We start from the raw sequence: 16826 nt of genomic DNA on the forward strand, positions 1-16826 counted from the left end.
TTCCCCGTCATTCTGGTGTGCTCCATGTGCCTATCCAATAACCGCTTGAAAGTTCCTAAAGTGTCCGACTCCACTATCACAGCAGGCAGTCCATTCCACACTCTAACCACTCTCTGAGTAAAGAACCTACCTCGGGCATCCCTCCTATATCTCCCACCCCGAACCTTATAGTTATGCCCCCTTGTAATAGCTACATCCACCCGAGGATATATTCTCTGAACATCCACTCTATCTATCCCCCTCATCATCTTATAAACCTCTATTAAGTCGCCTCTCATCCTCCTTCACTCCAATGAGAAAAGCCCTAGCTCCCTCAACCTTTCCTCATAAGACCTACCCTCCAATCCAGGCAGCATCTTGGTAAATCTCCTTTGCACCCTTTCCAATGCTTCCACATCTTTCCTATGAGGTGACCAGAACTGCACACAATACTCCAAATGTGGTCTCACCAGGGTCCTGTACAGTTGCAGCATAACCCCACGGCTCTTAAACTCAAGCCCCCTATTAATAAACGCTAACACACTATAGGCCATCTTCAGGGCTCTATCCTCTTGAGTGGCAACCTTCAGAGATCTGTGGACATGAACCCCAAGATCTCTCTGTTCCTCCACATTCCTCAGAACCCTGCCGTTGACCCTGTAATCCGCATTCAAATTTGTCCGACCAAAATGAATCATCTCGCACTTATCAGGGTTAAACTACATCTGCCATTTTTCAGCCCCGCTCTGCATCCTATCAATGTCTCTTTGCAGCCTACAACAGCCCTCCACCTCATCCACTACTCCACCAATCTTGGTGTCATCAGCAAATTTACTGACCCACCCTTCAGCCCCCTCCTCCAAGTCATTGATAAAAATCACAAATAGCAGAGGACCCAGCACTGATCCCTGTGGTACACCGCTGGTAACTGGTCTCCAGTCTGAAAATGTTCCATCCACCACCACCCTCTGTCTTCTATGTGAGAGCCAGTTACTTATCCAATTGGCCAAATTTCCCTCTATCCCACACCTCCTTACTTTCTTCATGAGCCGACCATGTGGAACCTTATCAAACACCTTACTAAAATCCATGTATACGACATCAACTGCTCTACCTTCTTATATCCATGTATACGACATCAACTGCTCTACCTTAGTTACCTCCTCAAAGAATTCAATCAAATTTGTGAGGCAACACGAATCCGTGTTGACTATCCCGGATTAAGCTGCATCTTTCCAAATGGTCATTAATCCTATCCCTCAGGACCCTTTCCATTAACTTACCAACCACCGAAGTAAGACTAACCAGCCTATAATTACTAGGATCATTCCTATTCCCTTTCTTGAACAGAGGAACAACAGTCACCAGTTTCCAGTCCTCTGGCACTATCCCCGTGGACAGTGATGACCCAAAGATCAAAGCCAAAGGCTCTGCAATCTCATCCCTGGCCTTCCAAAGAATCCTAGGATATATACCACCTGGCCCAGGGGACTTGTTGACCCTCAGGTTTTTCAAAATTGCTAATACATCTTCCCTCAGAACATCTACCTCCTCCAGCCTACCCGCCTGTATAACACTCTCATCCTCAAAAACATAGCCCCTCTCCTCGGTGAACACTGAAGAAAAGTATTCATTCATCGCCACTCCTATCTCTTCTGACTCCATGCACAAGTTCCCACTACTGTCCTTGACCGGCCCTAATATCACCCTGGTCATTCTTTTATTTCTCACTTAAGAGTTAAAAGCCTTGGGGTTTTCCTTGATCTGACCTGCCAAGGACTTCTCATGCCCCTTCCTAGCTCTCCTAAGCCCTTTTTTTAGCTAATTCCTTGCTACCTTGTAACCCTCAAGCGACCCAACTGAACCTTGTTTTCTCATCCATACATAGGCTTCCTTTTTCCTCTTGACAAGACATTCAACCTCTTTTGTGAAGCATGATTCCCTCACACGGCCATTTCCTCCCTGCTTGACAGGGACATACCTCTCAAGGACATGCAGTATTTGTTCTTTGAACAAGCGCCAATGCAATGCAACTGCTGATATGCGTCCCCTGGTCCTCGATATAATATACTTTGGGTGAGCGGTAACACCTGGGGGGGTTGGTGGGGAACATCGCCTTCACGGGCCTGTCCGGCGTCCCAGCCCTGGTCGCGGCGATCAGCCCGCAGCCTCCATCTTGGTGCTCCGGTTCAGGGGGGTGGTCCGGTTGCGCCCGTGTGTGTCATAACGACAGTCTTGGTCCTGCAGTCGGTCCCACTTTGCGGGAGCTCACGTCTTCCGGGCCTGGGTATGGGCAGTCAGCGACGGAGGTTCAGGACCACCAGGCCTTGCAACTCTTGAACCTCGCGCTCCGCGCTCTCCCGGAGATTGGCGGTATCTACTGCCTGTTGAAAGGTTAAGTGAGCCTCCATAAAGTGTTTCCTCTGGGTGTCAGTGCCTCAGAGTCTAGGGACGAAATAGTTCCGTAGAGTTTCAGACAGTATAGCCCTGAACTCACATCAGGTGTCGAGCGTCCTTAAGCATGTCAAAAAGGTGCCATAAGCCTCCATTTGGGCTTGCGAGGCCGTGTGAAAATGAAACCGGCGGGCGATTATCGGGGGATGTGGGTTAAGATGTGCCTCGACCCGGGCCACCAATGCGGCAAAAGATATGGGGCTTCAGTCTCTGCTGTTGGGATTCTCCGTTTCGCCGACAGCCCAAGGGTTTCCCGACGGTGTGTGCTGCCCACAATGGGAAACCCCATTGCCGGCAGGCGAGATGGAGAAATCTAGTGCGGTGGGTCGGAGAATCCCGCCTTTGGAGTCCGTCCTGTCCGGGTGGGTGAGGCTTTTGATGAACGCATAGGTGGGTCCCCCGATTGCGGTCAGTAGGATAACGGTTTGTCACTCATCCCCAACAATTGCCTTAGACCGAAAAAAAACTGCACCCGCTTGGTCATCAGTACCAACATCAAACTGTTCAAGTTTCCCAATGTGCGACATCTCACAGTTCGGAGTGGAGGTCTCTCTGGGTCTGGACGAAGTGGGGCGGCGGTATTATGCACAATGGCTACAACAGCTCCACTTCATCCTCGTCACCAATGGAAGAATCCAATGGAAGAGATGCAGGAACACACAGTCGGATGGGAATGAACAAAGGTTTATTACAGTATACACAAAATCAAAAAACTACAACTCCTCTCCCCGAACACCCAGGTCAGGGTTTTTGTACTGAGAGGTTCAGCCTTGTTAAGAGGAAACCCCACCCCCAATTACTAGAGGAGGTCATACTCTGAGGTGAATGGGGGGAATCGTATAGAGCAAAATCCTTGGCCCCGAAGGGGGTCATAACAGCGTCTAGGGAAGATAGTTAGCTATGAACAAATAACTAAGATTGGAACCAAATTAGGGCTGTGCAACTGAGTTGGACAACGGAGATGAGTTTTGCAGGAGGATGGTATGTTGAGCCATGTCAAACTTGACAAAGATGTCACATAGGATGAGGAAGGATAGTACACCATGATCACAGCACAGAGGTGTCATGTATGACAATTAGAGAATAAAATGAAGCAATAAAAGATTGCATATAACAGGTGTCAGTTGGGTAGATAATAGTATTGATAATCAGACAGTAATTGAACTTGGGTCCCTGGCGCTGTGAAGCAATAGTGCTTATCACTGTGCTACCGTGACACCCCAAAATCTTCCAAACTACAATAGGTAATATTTTGCAGAAATCTGCCATTTCTCAGGAAGGGACTTGGCCCCCACCAGCCAGAGTCCATAAGACCATAAGACATAGGAGCAGAATTAGGCCATTCGGCCCATCGAGTCTGCTCCGCCATTCAATCATGGCTGATATGTTTTTCATCCGCATTCTCCTGCCTTTTCTCCATAACCCCTGATCCCCTTATTAATCAAGAATCTATCTATCGGTCTTAAAGATTTGGCCTCCACAGCGTTCTGCGGCAAAGTGTTCCACAGATTCACCACCCTCTCTGGTGAAGAAATTCCTCCTCATCTCAGTTTTAATTTTTTAATAATCTTTATTGTCACAAGTAGGCTTACATTAACACTGCAATGAAGTTACTGTGAAAATGCCCTAGTCGCTACATTCCGGCGCCTGTGCGGGTACACGGAGGGAGAATTCAGAATGTCCAAATTACCTAACAGCACATCTTTTGGGCGGAAACCGGAGCACCTGGAGGAAACCCACACAGACACGGGGAGAATGTGCAGACTCTACACAGACAGTGACCCAAGCCCGAATCGAACTTGGGATCCTGGCACTGTGAAGCAATAAAGCTAACCACTGTGCTACTGTGCCGCCTAAAGGATAGTCTTAAAGGATCGTTCCTTCAGTCTGAGGCTATGCCCTCATGCTCTAGTTTTTCCTACTAATGGAAACATCCTCTCCACATTTATCTAGACCTCTTCTGATTGTAAGAAGGTGGGGCTTCCGTCTGTCATCAAGAGGAAGTCCTGCCTTGGAGATGTACCAGCCAATCAGCTTGGATGAAAGCTCTCCAGTTATTCCAGCAATAGCTCTGCAGTGGCCAAAAGAGGCACTGCAACTAGCTGCATGGAACTAAGTTCTGGGCACTTGAGGAAAGGTAAGTTGCAGGGATCTAAGGGGGTGGGGATTGTGGTGATACACCACTGTACTTCCCTAGCATTGTACATAGTTATATAATAGTTGTGTGTAACATGGCCCTGTAATCCTGTGTATTGTACTGTGCATTGTACTGTAGCTCTGTAGAGGTTCGGTCACCTGTATGTAACCTGACCTGGCCACGGAGAGCTCCGCCTTGGCCACTCCCCCGGGAGTAGGTATAAGACCCCGCTTCTGAGACCTGACCCATTTTGTCTGGGGTCGTCTGTGTCGGGTAAGCTTCCTATGTAGTGTATTAAAGCCTTGGTTAAAGTCTCACATGTCTTTGTCGTTCTTGACTCTTAGTGCATCAGGGATAGAGGAGGAAAGGCTCTGGGGATTGCGAGGGAAGAGATCAGGGTCTCAGGGGAAAGGCTGAGGTGGGAGATGGAGGTCTAGAAATCACCTGGCCATCATGGGAGGAAAGGAAGAGGGCTTTTGATGAACTTTCAAGCTAGGAGTTGTGGATATGTAATTGAAAAGATCTAGTTTTAAAAAGTATTTGAATTGGCTTTGAATGTTAGATAATTATACAGGCGAGGAACTGAAACTATTCCACCATCAATGTCACGGAGGATTATGAAGCTGCAGACTAGGACATATTTAAGATACAGTAAGTTGGTGCTGCTGATGAGAGTGCTTGAGAATGTGCATGGGTTAAGCGTAGATCTCAGAATGTGGTGGAAACATAGTGTGAGAAATTCTGAATGCCTTGGAGATATCTGTAATTATGTGCAGATGCAAAACGCGGAACCTAATTTCAGTTGGAATCCAGGTGGTAAAAGTTGGAGCCAGTTGCTACACAAGGATATGTGGCTGTGAAAGCAGCTGCCCAAACATGAGAATGAAATAAAAAATATAAACGTCGCCACCGTCTGCTCTCCCCTTTGAGAGCTGACTGGTGAGGATTTAACCTGAGGGTCACCACACCTCATGCGTGGGGCAAGATTGAGAAGCGGGGCCTTCATGAAGAACCTCAGCCAGTATGGGAATTGAATCTGTGTTGTTGACATCGCTCGACATCACAAACCAGCCATCAAACCAATTGAGCTAATCGACCATCAGTGAAGGGGAACAAGGTAAAAGAAACAGAAAATGCAGAGGTTATTTGTCCTATTACCACTCACTTTAGCTGTGCATTACCAACTCTTTTGTCATTTGATTGCTCCTGTATTCCACCCGTTCTGTTTTTTTCAACCTCCCCTTTTCACTTATTTAAAACCAACTGCATCTCTAATTTTTCTCAGTTCTAATGAATCAATTTGAAACCCTGGGTGTGATTTACTCAAAAGAAAGCAGAGTCCATTCTGGGCGAGGATCACGGGTTCCCAGTGTTACAAGCAACAGGAATGACCCCGCTATCTGACTGCACTCTGTTTTTTTTGGTGGCCCTGCGAGGAACGCTCCCCTTACCCCCACCCCCCAGCAAGGCTGCACTGAGTTGCATTTCCTGCACTGAAGAGCTCCGCTCACCGGAACTCCTCAGTGCAGGGGATTGGGACGCCATTTTTAAATGGCACTCCGCTACCTGGACCCCTTGAATAGCCCAACACAACTATAAGGGGGTCCTCGGAGCCCCCAAACACCTCACCTCACATGGGCAGGGCACCCCCTCGGGCCTGATCACCGGCACAAAGCCAGCCTCGCCCCCTGGCCTAAGCCAGGGAACCACCCTGCAGAGGCCAACCACCTGAGGGCCTCCAATCCCCTTAACCCTCCTCCCCCCAGCACTATCCGATCTGGTCCCCGTTTGTGGGGGCCAATACTAAATGGTACTCGCCAAAGGTCTCCAGGGGCTGGTTTAGCACAGTGGGCTAAACAGCTGGCTTGTAATGCAGAACAAGGCCAGCAGTGCGGGTTCAATGCCCGTACCGGCCTCCCTGAACAGGCCTGGAATGTGGCAACTAGGGGCTTTTCACAATAACTTCATTGAAGCCTACTTGTGACAATAAGCTATTATTTTATTATTGTTATTAAGCAAAGAGGTTAGATCCCAAAGCTTCGGGTAGATCAGACGAGTGCATATTAGAGTGAGACTAGCTGTTCACTTTAATATGCAGATTTGCCAAATACTGTTCCCTCCCACAATGATAGATCTTGCGAAACTTGGAGAACCGAGTAAATCCCGGAAGAGGCCTCTCCCGGCATCTAGCGACGATGTCGGTTCGGTTCCGGTTCGCATCCGGTTCGGGTAGGAGGTTGTCGGTGGATCACCGCCCTAACTCTGTTTCTCTCTTCACGGATGTTGTCTGTCCTGAGTATTTCGAACATTTTGTTTTCAGGTTAGATTTTCAGCATCTGCAATATTTATTTTTTTTGTACAAAATAAACCTTACCAGTTTGGCCGACTGCTGGTCTCAGCTCCACTTGGTGAAACATTAGCCAAGCTGAAATCGTAATGATTGCCCCGTGCTGGCCAGCAGTTAAAATAACAGTGGTGACCCAAAGATTTCATTGCACCCTGACTTGCACATGCTTCAAGAGTGAATTTAAATACCAGTCAACAGCATTAGAGCGGCTAAGTAACCTTATTGATTTGAACGCCCAAGCTTTGAAAATTGAGTGAGGCACTCCAAACTGATAATGTCTGTTTAAAATTTTGAAATGAAATGAAATGAAAGTTGCTTATTGTCACAAGTAGGCTTCAAATGAAGTTACTGTGAAAAGCCCCCAGTCGCCACATCCCGTACACAGCCTGTTTGGGGAGGCTGGTGCGGGAATTGAACCGTGCTGCTGGCCTGCCTTGGTGTCCTTTAAAAGCCAGCTATTTAGCCGAGTGTACTGAACCAAACGATTGCTGATTCTGCCAAAGCATGAGAAATGGAGTCGTATTTTGAAATTCTCCATATACCTTCATTGCCGCAGGAGATCTAATCAACCATTTGCAATGAGCATGATTAGGATACAGAGCTGGGAAATTTGGAGAGGTGAAGCTTCCATCATTGTGGGTTAATAGGCTTCCACAGACCCCTTTAAAAATCAAACAAAACAAAATACTATTATGAGAGCTATGTTACAAACATAAATTATACCAGTACAAAGCATAATTTCTACAATAAAGCCATGAAATGTTTTGCACGATAGTTAATTTTAACTGTCATTTGTATGATGCTTTTGGATGAGAGGCGTCTTGAAAGTAATTTATAATTTGGTCAGTGGCATCATCTTATCGTAACAGGCCTGACTCTGGAAACTTGAACACATTCTATTTTGGCATGTTGGTGCATGGTTGGTGGAATGCTGAACTGTTAGAGGTGCTCATTTGAGATGTTAAACTGAGGTCCTGAGTATCTTCTCATTTGGATCATAAAGAATGCCTGATGTGACATAGGGAAGGACAGGACAGCAATGGTGAGGGAAGATGGGTTTGGTTGCACGGTGTCCTGGGCAACATATATCCTTCAGAAATATTGGGCCCGATTTGCCCGAAAAAGTTCAATGTTAATTTGTGGCGGGAATTTCAGGGAGTTTCCCGCTGGCTCTACTGTCGAATCCCCACCTCTATTCAATGACACTTAGTCACTTTTTTAGCACTAATGAGCTGAACTCAGAGATTGGGCCGCATTTTGAAAGTGTGCCCCTCCCCCACACACATGGACACTACCCCACACCTCCCAAGTGAGGACACCCCACATTGAGGTCCTGGGGATCCGCCCTGTTCAGCCCACCCCCTCCCCCCAAGCCCTCTTACAGTACCTCCTTCCTTCTAGGACTTCCACCAATCAACCACCCCCGGAGGCCCCGACTTACCTGCCCTACACTCCCACACCCTTCAAACACCCCCTCCACCCTTAGCAAGGCCCCCTTGCCCCCTGGCAGTGCCACCCTGGCATTTGGGCACCCTTGCACTGCCACCCTAGCACCCAGGCAGTGCTCCTGCCAGCTTGACACTGCCATCCGGGAATCTTGGCACTGCCAGCCGGGCAGTGCCAAGGTGCCATGGGTCCAGGGGAAGGGGAAGGGCCAGGGAGCCACCCTGCACTTAACCTGACCACCCTGGGATCTCTGGTACCCCCGCCTGGTCTACGTTTGTGTAGACCAGCACTGATCGGCACCCGGCTACAGCCTTGCTGGGGAGGGCGGGGAATCGCGTGAGACCGGTGGATCCCGTGCAGGTAGGTTTGGAAGTAGGTTTATGACCTACTTCCGTGAGCGTCATTCAGTCCCACCCATTTGAAGCGGGGCTCCGACTCCGCTGTCTTGCGGGGTGTCGGAAAATCCCAGGAGGCGCAGACCCTATCGAGAGGCTCAGTGCAAGCCTCTCCCGGAGTTCTCCAGCTGTGAGAACAAACGCGTTGGAAATTTTTGCCTTTATCATTGCTATTTGTTGGATTGTGTTATGTGCAAATAATACAACATTTCAAAAACCATCGAAATATGTCGGCCCAGATGTTCACTCCTGGATCAGGTGCACAAAGAGGGAGAATTCGTGGCTCTATGAACCAGACCTTTAAAAATGGCTGTCCGCGGGCAGTTCTGATTTTTATTCTGGGGAGGGTGGGGTGGGGGTTCTGTAATCATTTTGACAGTTCCAATGAGTTTATGCATTTTTCGAAACAATCACATTTAACAATCCCAAAGGCACTTTACCCCTCCCGAGGATGTTGCAGGACCATATACAAAGGGCGACCTTAAATATCCAAAGGCTATCCACACAAATCCACCAAGTTCAGACCAGCATCTGCGGTTCCATCACTGTCACTTTACCCATGACCTTCCTGGTACCTCTTATCTTCCAACCCAGAACGATAGCACCCACACTGAGGTGGAGCAGATTTCCATCAGCCTTACTGCAGTCACTAAGGAACACTGCGTAGGAGCATGAGGCAAAGGTATCCACAAAACAAATACTGTGGGAATTCCCGTGGGTGAATACTTGATTTTTATTTGTCTAAGTGAATGTATTATTGGAAAAGACGTTACGCAAACGTTTTTATTTCAGGATCTTGGCCATGGGGGTGCTGTGGATGTGATGTTCTCTGGATGGTAAACTGACGAATTGTGCAGCTATGATGGTGAACGGATATCTTCGTAAGGAACGTGAAGTTTGTGTCACTGATTGGACATTCCATGATGTTTCTGATGGCTGCGTGGCTTTCATTATCTCCTCACTGTTAAGTTCTGGTGCTTGGCCGGTCGGTATAAATGCACTAATGAACGTCTAGTTCTTAACTAGTTAAAGTTGTATTGTTGACTATCCACTACGAAGAGTCTCTACCAACTCCCTGAGGTAACATGGTTGTTCTCTACTGCCACCTGCTGGTTGGAGGTCTTGTATATCACTATATACATGATTGCTTATGCATATCATCACATCCTCTTTCCTTTGGAAATGTATAATTTTATATACATTGTCTGAATTTACTGTACAATATATACAATATATAGGTGATTAAGATGGCGAATGGAGTTTTGTCGGTGATTAAGACGGCGAATGGAGTTTTGTCCTTCATTGCTGGAGGGATGGGGTTTAAGATTAGGGAGATTATGCTACAACTGTATAAGGTGTTAGTGAGGCCACATCTGGAGTAGTGTGATCAGTTTTGGTCTCCTTACCTGAGAAAGGACGTACTGGCGCTGGAGCGTGTGCAGAGGAGATTCACTAGGTTAATCCCAGAGTTGAGGGAGTTGGATGACGAGGAGAGGTTGAGTAGACTGGGACTGTACTCGTTGGAATTTAGAAGGATGCGGGGGGATCTTATAGAAATATATAAATTATGAAGGGAATAGATAGGATAGATGCGGGAAGGTTGCTTCCACTGGTGGGTGAAAGCAGAGTTAGGGGGCATAGCCTCAAAATAAAGGTGAAGTAGATTTAGGACTGAGCTTAGGAGGAACTTCTTAACCCAAAGGGTTGTGAATCTATGGAATTTCCTGCCCAGTGAAGCAGCTGAGGCTCCTTCATTAAATGTTTTCCAGACAAAGATAGATGTTTTTTTGAAGAATAAAGGAATAAAGGGTTCTGGTGTTCTGGCGGGAAAGTGGAGCTGAGTCCACAAAAGATCAGCCATGATCTCACTGAATGGCGGAGCAGGCTCGAAGGGCCAGATGGCCTACTCTTGCTCCTAGCTCTTATGTTCTTATGCATAATGTGTTAATTATTTACATATTTGCAGTTCATCACAAGTTCAATTTGGCCGGCTTTCTTCTGTGTCTTGTCGACCTTCTGAGCATTTTTGAACCTGTGAGTTTGCTTGATTTTCCCTTGTTGTTGGGTGATGATTCTTGCTGTTTTTCTTGGTTTTGTACATTTTGACCTTGTTCTGTTTCTGTATGCTGAAGTAGCGTTTATGCAATTATCCTTAGATTGCTTACAATATCATCTTGTGGTTCCGTAACAAAGGGTTGCTGAAACTTCAGCAAAGCTCCCCTGTTTCATCTTAGAACTTGCCCGTCATCGGTGATGATGATATATGACTGAGAACCTGATGATTGTCGTACCTTTGCACACTGCAACCATCTTCTATCCTGACTGTGTCATCTTTTTCTAATGGTTGCAAGCATCTTGTCGTTTTGTCATAATACCTCTGGAAGGGATTCCGTCAAAGATTTGCATGTGCTTGTACATTCTCATCCAAGTGTTGGTCTTCTTTCATGTCCATAGCATGAGATAATGCATCCGCTACTTGAGAAGTTTACCTTGCGTGGAGATGAGATTGAAATCATATCTTTGTAGCTTCATCATCATACGTTGTGTATCCTGGGTGATATCTCATTTAAATTTTTCTTTACTATAGTCGTTAGGTAATTTGGACATTCTGAATTCTCCCTGTGTACCCGAACAGGCGCCGGAATGTGGCAACTAGGGACTTTTCACAGTAACTTCATTGAAGTGTAAATGTAAGCCTGCTTATGACAATAAAGATTAGTCTTATAAGTGGTCTATGGTCAGTTTCCACTAAGAATCGGTAGGCCAGACACATAATCATGGAATTTCTTTAATCTATTTATCAAGCCTAAGCATTCTTTTTCTATTTGACCATATCTCCGCTTTGTGTCAGTCATTGACCAGCACAGACAATTGGAAGCCAATTTTCATTGTTGTCTTGCTGCAATAATACTGCTCCCAAACCATCTTTCGCCGCATCTATTGATATCTTTGTCTTCTTCGTAGGATCAAAAAATGTTAGCACAGGTGCTTCAATGCTTCCTGTAACACTCGTCACTCATGCTCATGTGTTTCAGACCATTGGAAAATAGTATTTTTCTTTCTGTTTCTCGCAAACACTTTGTTTTCGCTGAAAGATTAGGAATAAATTTACGAAATTTATCATGCCAAGCATCCTGAGGACTCCTTTTTTGTCTGTTGGACGTGGCATGTTTAAAATCGCCTTTATTTTGTCTTGGTCAGGTTGTATGCCTTTAGCAAAAGATTTGTCTCCTAAGAATGTGATTTTTTGAACACCATGTCAGCATTTGGCTTTATTTAATTGTAGACCATGCTTTTTGATGCTTCTCAGCACTTGGATAAGCCTTTCTTCGTGCTCTCTTCTTATTGAGCTCCAAACGATTGTCATCAATGTACACTCTGATGCCTGGAATGCCTTCGACGACGTGTTCCATTGCCCTATGGAAAATTTCAGATGCTGAAATAATACCAAATGGCATTCTGAGGAAACAGTATTGCCCGAATGGAGTGTTACAAGTGCACAGCTTTGTGCTCTCCTCATCCAATTTAAGTTGCCAAAAACCCTGTGATGCATCTAACTTGCTAAAACATGTTGCTCCTGACATTGCACATGTGATTTCTTCTCTCTTTGGAATAGGAGAGTGCTTTCTCTTTATGTTCAATTTGAGATCCTTGGGATCCATACAGATTCTAAGGTCATTATTTCATTTCTTCACGCAAACCATGGAGTTCACCCAATCCGTTGGTTCTTCAGTACGTTTTATCACCTCCAGATACGTCATTCTCTCCAGTTCAGTCGTAAGTCGTTCCTTCAATGGAGCTGGTACACGTCTTGGTGCGTGTATGACTGGTTGCACATTTTCTTTTAACTGTATACGATAAGTGAATAGTAACACTCCGAATCCTTGGAAAATTTCAGGAAATTCTTTCAGGATTGCAACCACTGATCTACTTTGCGTAGTTACAACACTGCAGTGTAGACTCTTTTTACTAGTTTGAGTGCTTCACATGCTTCCCCTCCCAATAATGATTCACGCTCGGTTTCTACAATGACAAACTTTAGTTTATGCACTTTATTCTTTACATGGACCTCCAGTTCACATATTCCCAGTGTATTAATTAGTTTGCCGTTGTAATCCTTTTAAAGTAATTTGGTACTGAAAACGTGCAGTTTAATCTTAATTTCATGCATATTGGACATAGTTATAAGATTGGCTCTCGCTCCAGTGTCGTGTTTGACACTGATTAATGTTCTATTAATCATCAGAGGTACTGTCCAGTTATCTCTTCGAACTTTTGCATCTGCATTGCTTGTACTGCAAATTTGCTTTCAAGCCTGTTTAACTTGCATGCTGTCACGATGCTGATCTTTACTAGATATCATGAATTCTCCACCATCGGGATGCTCCGTTTTGCTGGCAGCCCGGGGGTTTCCTGATGGTGTGGGGCTGCCCCACAATGGAAAACCACATTGACCAGCCGGCGAAATGGAGACTCCCGATGGCATGCTGAACCAGAAATCTGGTACGGCGGGATGGGAAATCCAGCCTCAGATCTATGAAAAATGTGTCTTCGAGATTTATCTTATCAATTACGTTGATCAATTTTGGTATTTCTGATTTTGTATTAGAAAAACATTGTTTGGCAAAGTGATTCTTGCCTTTGCACTTGGAAGAGATTTTTCCAAATGCTGACAATTGCCTTTGCAAATACAATTATTATTATTAGGCTAGTTTGTATATCTCAATATAGCCAGGCCAGTGGTTTCCATCTCAATCTATCCGGACCAATGTTTATCATTTGAATCTTTTCTGGCCAGTGAGTACCATCTCAATCTATCCAGACGGGTGTGTACCTTGTCCATCTATCCAGACCAGTGTCTATATCTCAAACAATCCAAAACAGTGTGAAACACCTCAATCTATGCAGAGCAGTGTACAACATCTCAGTGTTTCCACGCCAGGGTGTACCATCTCAATTTATCCATGTCAGTGTGTACCACCTCAATCTATCCAGACCAGTGTGCAACATTTCAGTACATCCAGGCCTGGGTGCACCATCTCAATCTATCCATGCCTGTGTGTACCTCCTCAATCTATGCAGGCCAGTGTGTAGCCAGGCGGCAAGGAAGCACAATGGTTAGGACTGTTTCTTTACAGCTTCAGGGTCCCAGTTTCGATTCCTGGCTTGGGTCACTGTCTGTACGGAGTCTGCATGTTCTCTCCATGTCTTTGTGCATTTCCTCCGGGTGATCTAGTTTCCTCCCGCAAGTCCCGAAAGACGTGCTGTGAGGTAATTTGGACATTCTGAACTCTCTCTAGTGTACCCGAACAGGCGCCGGACTGTGGTGACTAGGGGCGTTTCACAATAACTGCATTGCAGTGTTAATGTAAGCCTACTTGTGACAATAATAAAGATCATTATTATTACAAATGTTTGTTGCCGCATTGCTTGCATAAAATGGTAGTTTTGATTACTCATTTAAAATAGCCACTGCTGCTGGGGCCATGTTCTGCCTCAGGGTGCGTCACAACACTAATGGCGTTGGCTGCCTCTCCGAGCTTTGCACCAACATTCTTCAGGTTTAGAGTGCGAACCTCCTGCGCAGGTAGCTCACTGGCATGACAAATTCTGATAGCGTCGTTGAGCTGGAGTTCATTCTCCCTCAGCAATCTCTCCCTGACCTTATCATTGTTAATCCCGAACACGATTTGATCGTGGATCATTGACGCTTGCAGAGTTGCAAAATTACAGGTCTGCGCCTTCAACCTCAAGTCTGTCAAAAAGCTATTGAATGATTCACATGCCTGCGGTGTATGCATGCGAAAAACATACCGCCCGAATGTTTCATTTTTCTTTGGGCTGCAGTACCGATCAAATCTTTTCATGATTTCATCAAAGTTATTTTTATCCGCTTTGTTATCGAATGTGTGTTAAAGATTTCTATCGCTTGTGGACCTGCTTCGGTGAGCAGCGACGCTATTCTCCGTTCATCAGGCTGTACCTGCAGACCTATAGCTGCTACTTAGAGTGTGAATTGCTGTTTAAAAGCGCGCCAATTCACATCTACATTACCAGTGACTCAAAGCTGGTGTGGTGTCTTCAGACCTTCCATCATGCACATCGATGCCTTGCAGTGCATTGAATGATGTTCTTCAGTACTCGGCGTGGTTAGTAGAAATTATTTTTCTTCCTTCTTCTCTGGTTACCTTGTCGTTAGATTTTCAAAACCAATCCTGGTATCTTGATAGATCTTCAATCCTGGTACAATGTTACGCTCTGATGCTTGGCCAGCTGGAATAAATTCACTAAAGAATGTCTAGTTATTGAATAGTTAAAGTTTTATTGGTGAAAAATTAGATAACCATAAAAATATTATCAAAACCGACTAACTATTATAAATAATCTAAGAGCTACTACAAATTGTGACTACCCACTACAAAGACCCTCTACCAAGTCCCTGAGGTAACAGTGTCATGTGGTTGTTCTCTACTGTCACCTGCTAGTTGAAGGTCTTGTATATATCACTATATACATGATTGCTTATGCATAATATCACATTCACTTGCTGGGAAATGTAGATCAAAGCCTCTCAAAGAAAGAAGAGGGTTCCAGTTCATGGGGCACTGGCACCAGGACTGGGTAAAGTATCGAGAAATATTAAAAATCTATGACTGTACGACTCTATCACAATCTATCCAGGCCAGTGGTCCCCATCTAAATCTAGCCAGACCCAGTGTGTACCATCTCAATCAATCCAGGCCAGTGTGTATAATCTCAATCTATCCAGACCTGTGTGCACCATCTCAATCTACCCAGGCAAGTGTGTACCATTTCAATCTACCCAGACCTGTGTGTACCATCTCAATCTATCCAGGCCAGTGTGTACCATCTCAATCTACCCAGGCAAGTGTGTACCATCTCAATCTATCCAGGCCAGTGTGTACCATCTCAATCTATCCAGGCCAGTGTGTACCATCTCAATCTACCCAGACCTGTGTGTACCATCTCAATCTATCCAGGCCAGTGTGTACCATCTCAATCTACCCAGGCCAGTATGCACCATCTCAATCTGTCCAGACCAGTGTGTACCATCTCAATCAATCCAGACCAGTGTGTATAAAAAAATCTATCCAGAGCAATGTGTACAATCTCACCTGCCCAGACCAGTGTATACAATCTCAATATATCCAGATCAGTGTGTACCATCTAAATCAAGCCAGACCAGTGTGTATATCCCGACGTATCCAGATCCGTGTGTACCATCTCAATCTATCCAGGCCAGTGTGTACCATCTCAATCTATCCAGGCCAGTGTGTACCATCTCAATCTATCCAGGCCAGCGTGTACCATCTCAATCTATCCAGGCCAGCGTGTACCATCTCAATCTATCCAGGCCAGCGTGTACCATCTCCATCTGTCCAGACCAGTGTGTATATCTTTTTCTTTAAATTAATTTACAGGATGTGGGTGTCGCTGGTCCGACAAGCATTTATTGCCCATCCCGAATTGCCTTTCTAAAGGTGGTGGTGAGTTGCCTTCTTGAACCACTGCTGTCCTTAAGGTGTACACTCTTTGTGCTGTTAGGGAGGGAGTTTCAGGATGTTGTCCCAGCGACAGTGAAGGAATGGCAATATATTTCCAAGTCAGTGTGGTGAGTGACTTGGAGGGAAACCTCCAGATGCTGCTCTTGTCCTTCTAGATGGTAGTGGTCATGGGTTTGGAAGGTGTTGTCTAAGGAACCTTTGTGAGTTACTGCAGTGCATCTTGTGGATGGTACAAATGGCTGCCACTGTTCATTGGTGGTGGAGGGTCTGAATGTTTGTATAAGGGGCAGCAATCAAGCGGGCTGCTTTGTACTGGATGACGTTGAACTTCTGGAGTGTTGCTGGAGCTGCACTCATCCTGGTAAGTGGAGAGTATTTCACTCCACTCCTGACTTGTGCCTTGTAGATGGTGGACAGGCTTTGGGGGTCAGGAGGTGAGTTACTCGCCGTAGGGTTCCTAGTCTTTGACCAGCCCTGGTAGCCACAGTGTTAATATGGTTAGTTTAGTTCAGTTTCTGATTAATGATATTCCCCAGGATATT

General features: G+C 45.7%; 1 long non-coding RNA gene across 1 annotated transcript in view; it reads right to left on the reverse strand.

Annotated features, from left to right (window-relative positions):
- Positions 1 to 7349: 7349 nt before the first annotated feature.
- Positions 7350 to 16826, reverse strand: part of LOC140384882 (uncharacterized) — a 29149-nt gene continuing 19672 nt past the window's right edge. The window contains exon 3 of the long non-coding RNA XR_011933194.1: positions 7350 to 7578. This is a non-coding gene — a long non-coding RNA (uncharacterized lncRNA). The remainder of the gene's footprint in view (positions 7579 to 16826) is intronic.

This window comes from Scyliorhinus torazame, chromosome 10 (assembly GCF_047496885.1).
Source record: "Scyliorhinus torazame isolate Kashiwa2021f chromosome 10, sScyTor2.1, whole genome shotgun sequence".
Classification (NCBI taxonomy): Eukaryota; Metazoa; Chordata; class Chondrichthyes; order Carcharhiniformes; family Scyliorhinidae; genus Scyliorhinus; species Scyliorhinus torazame.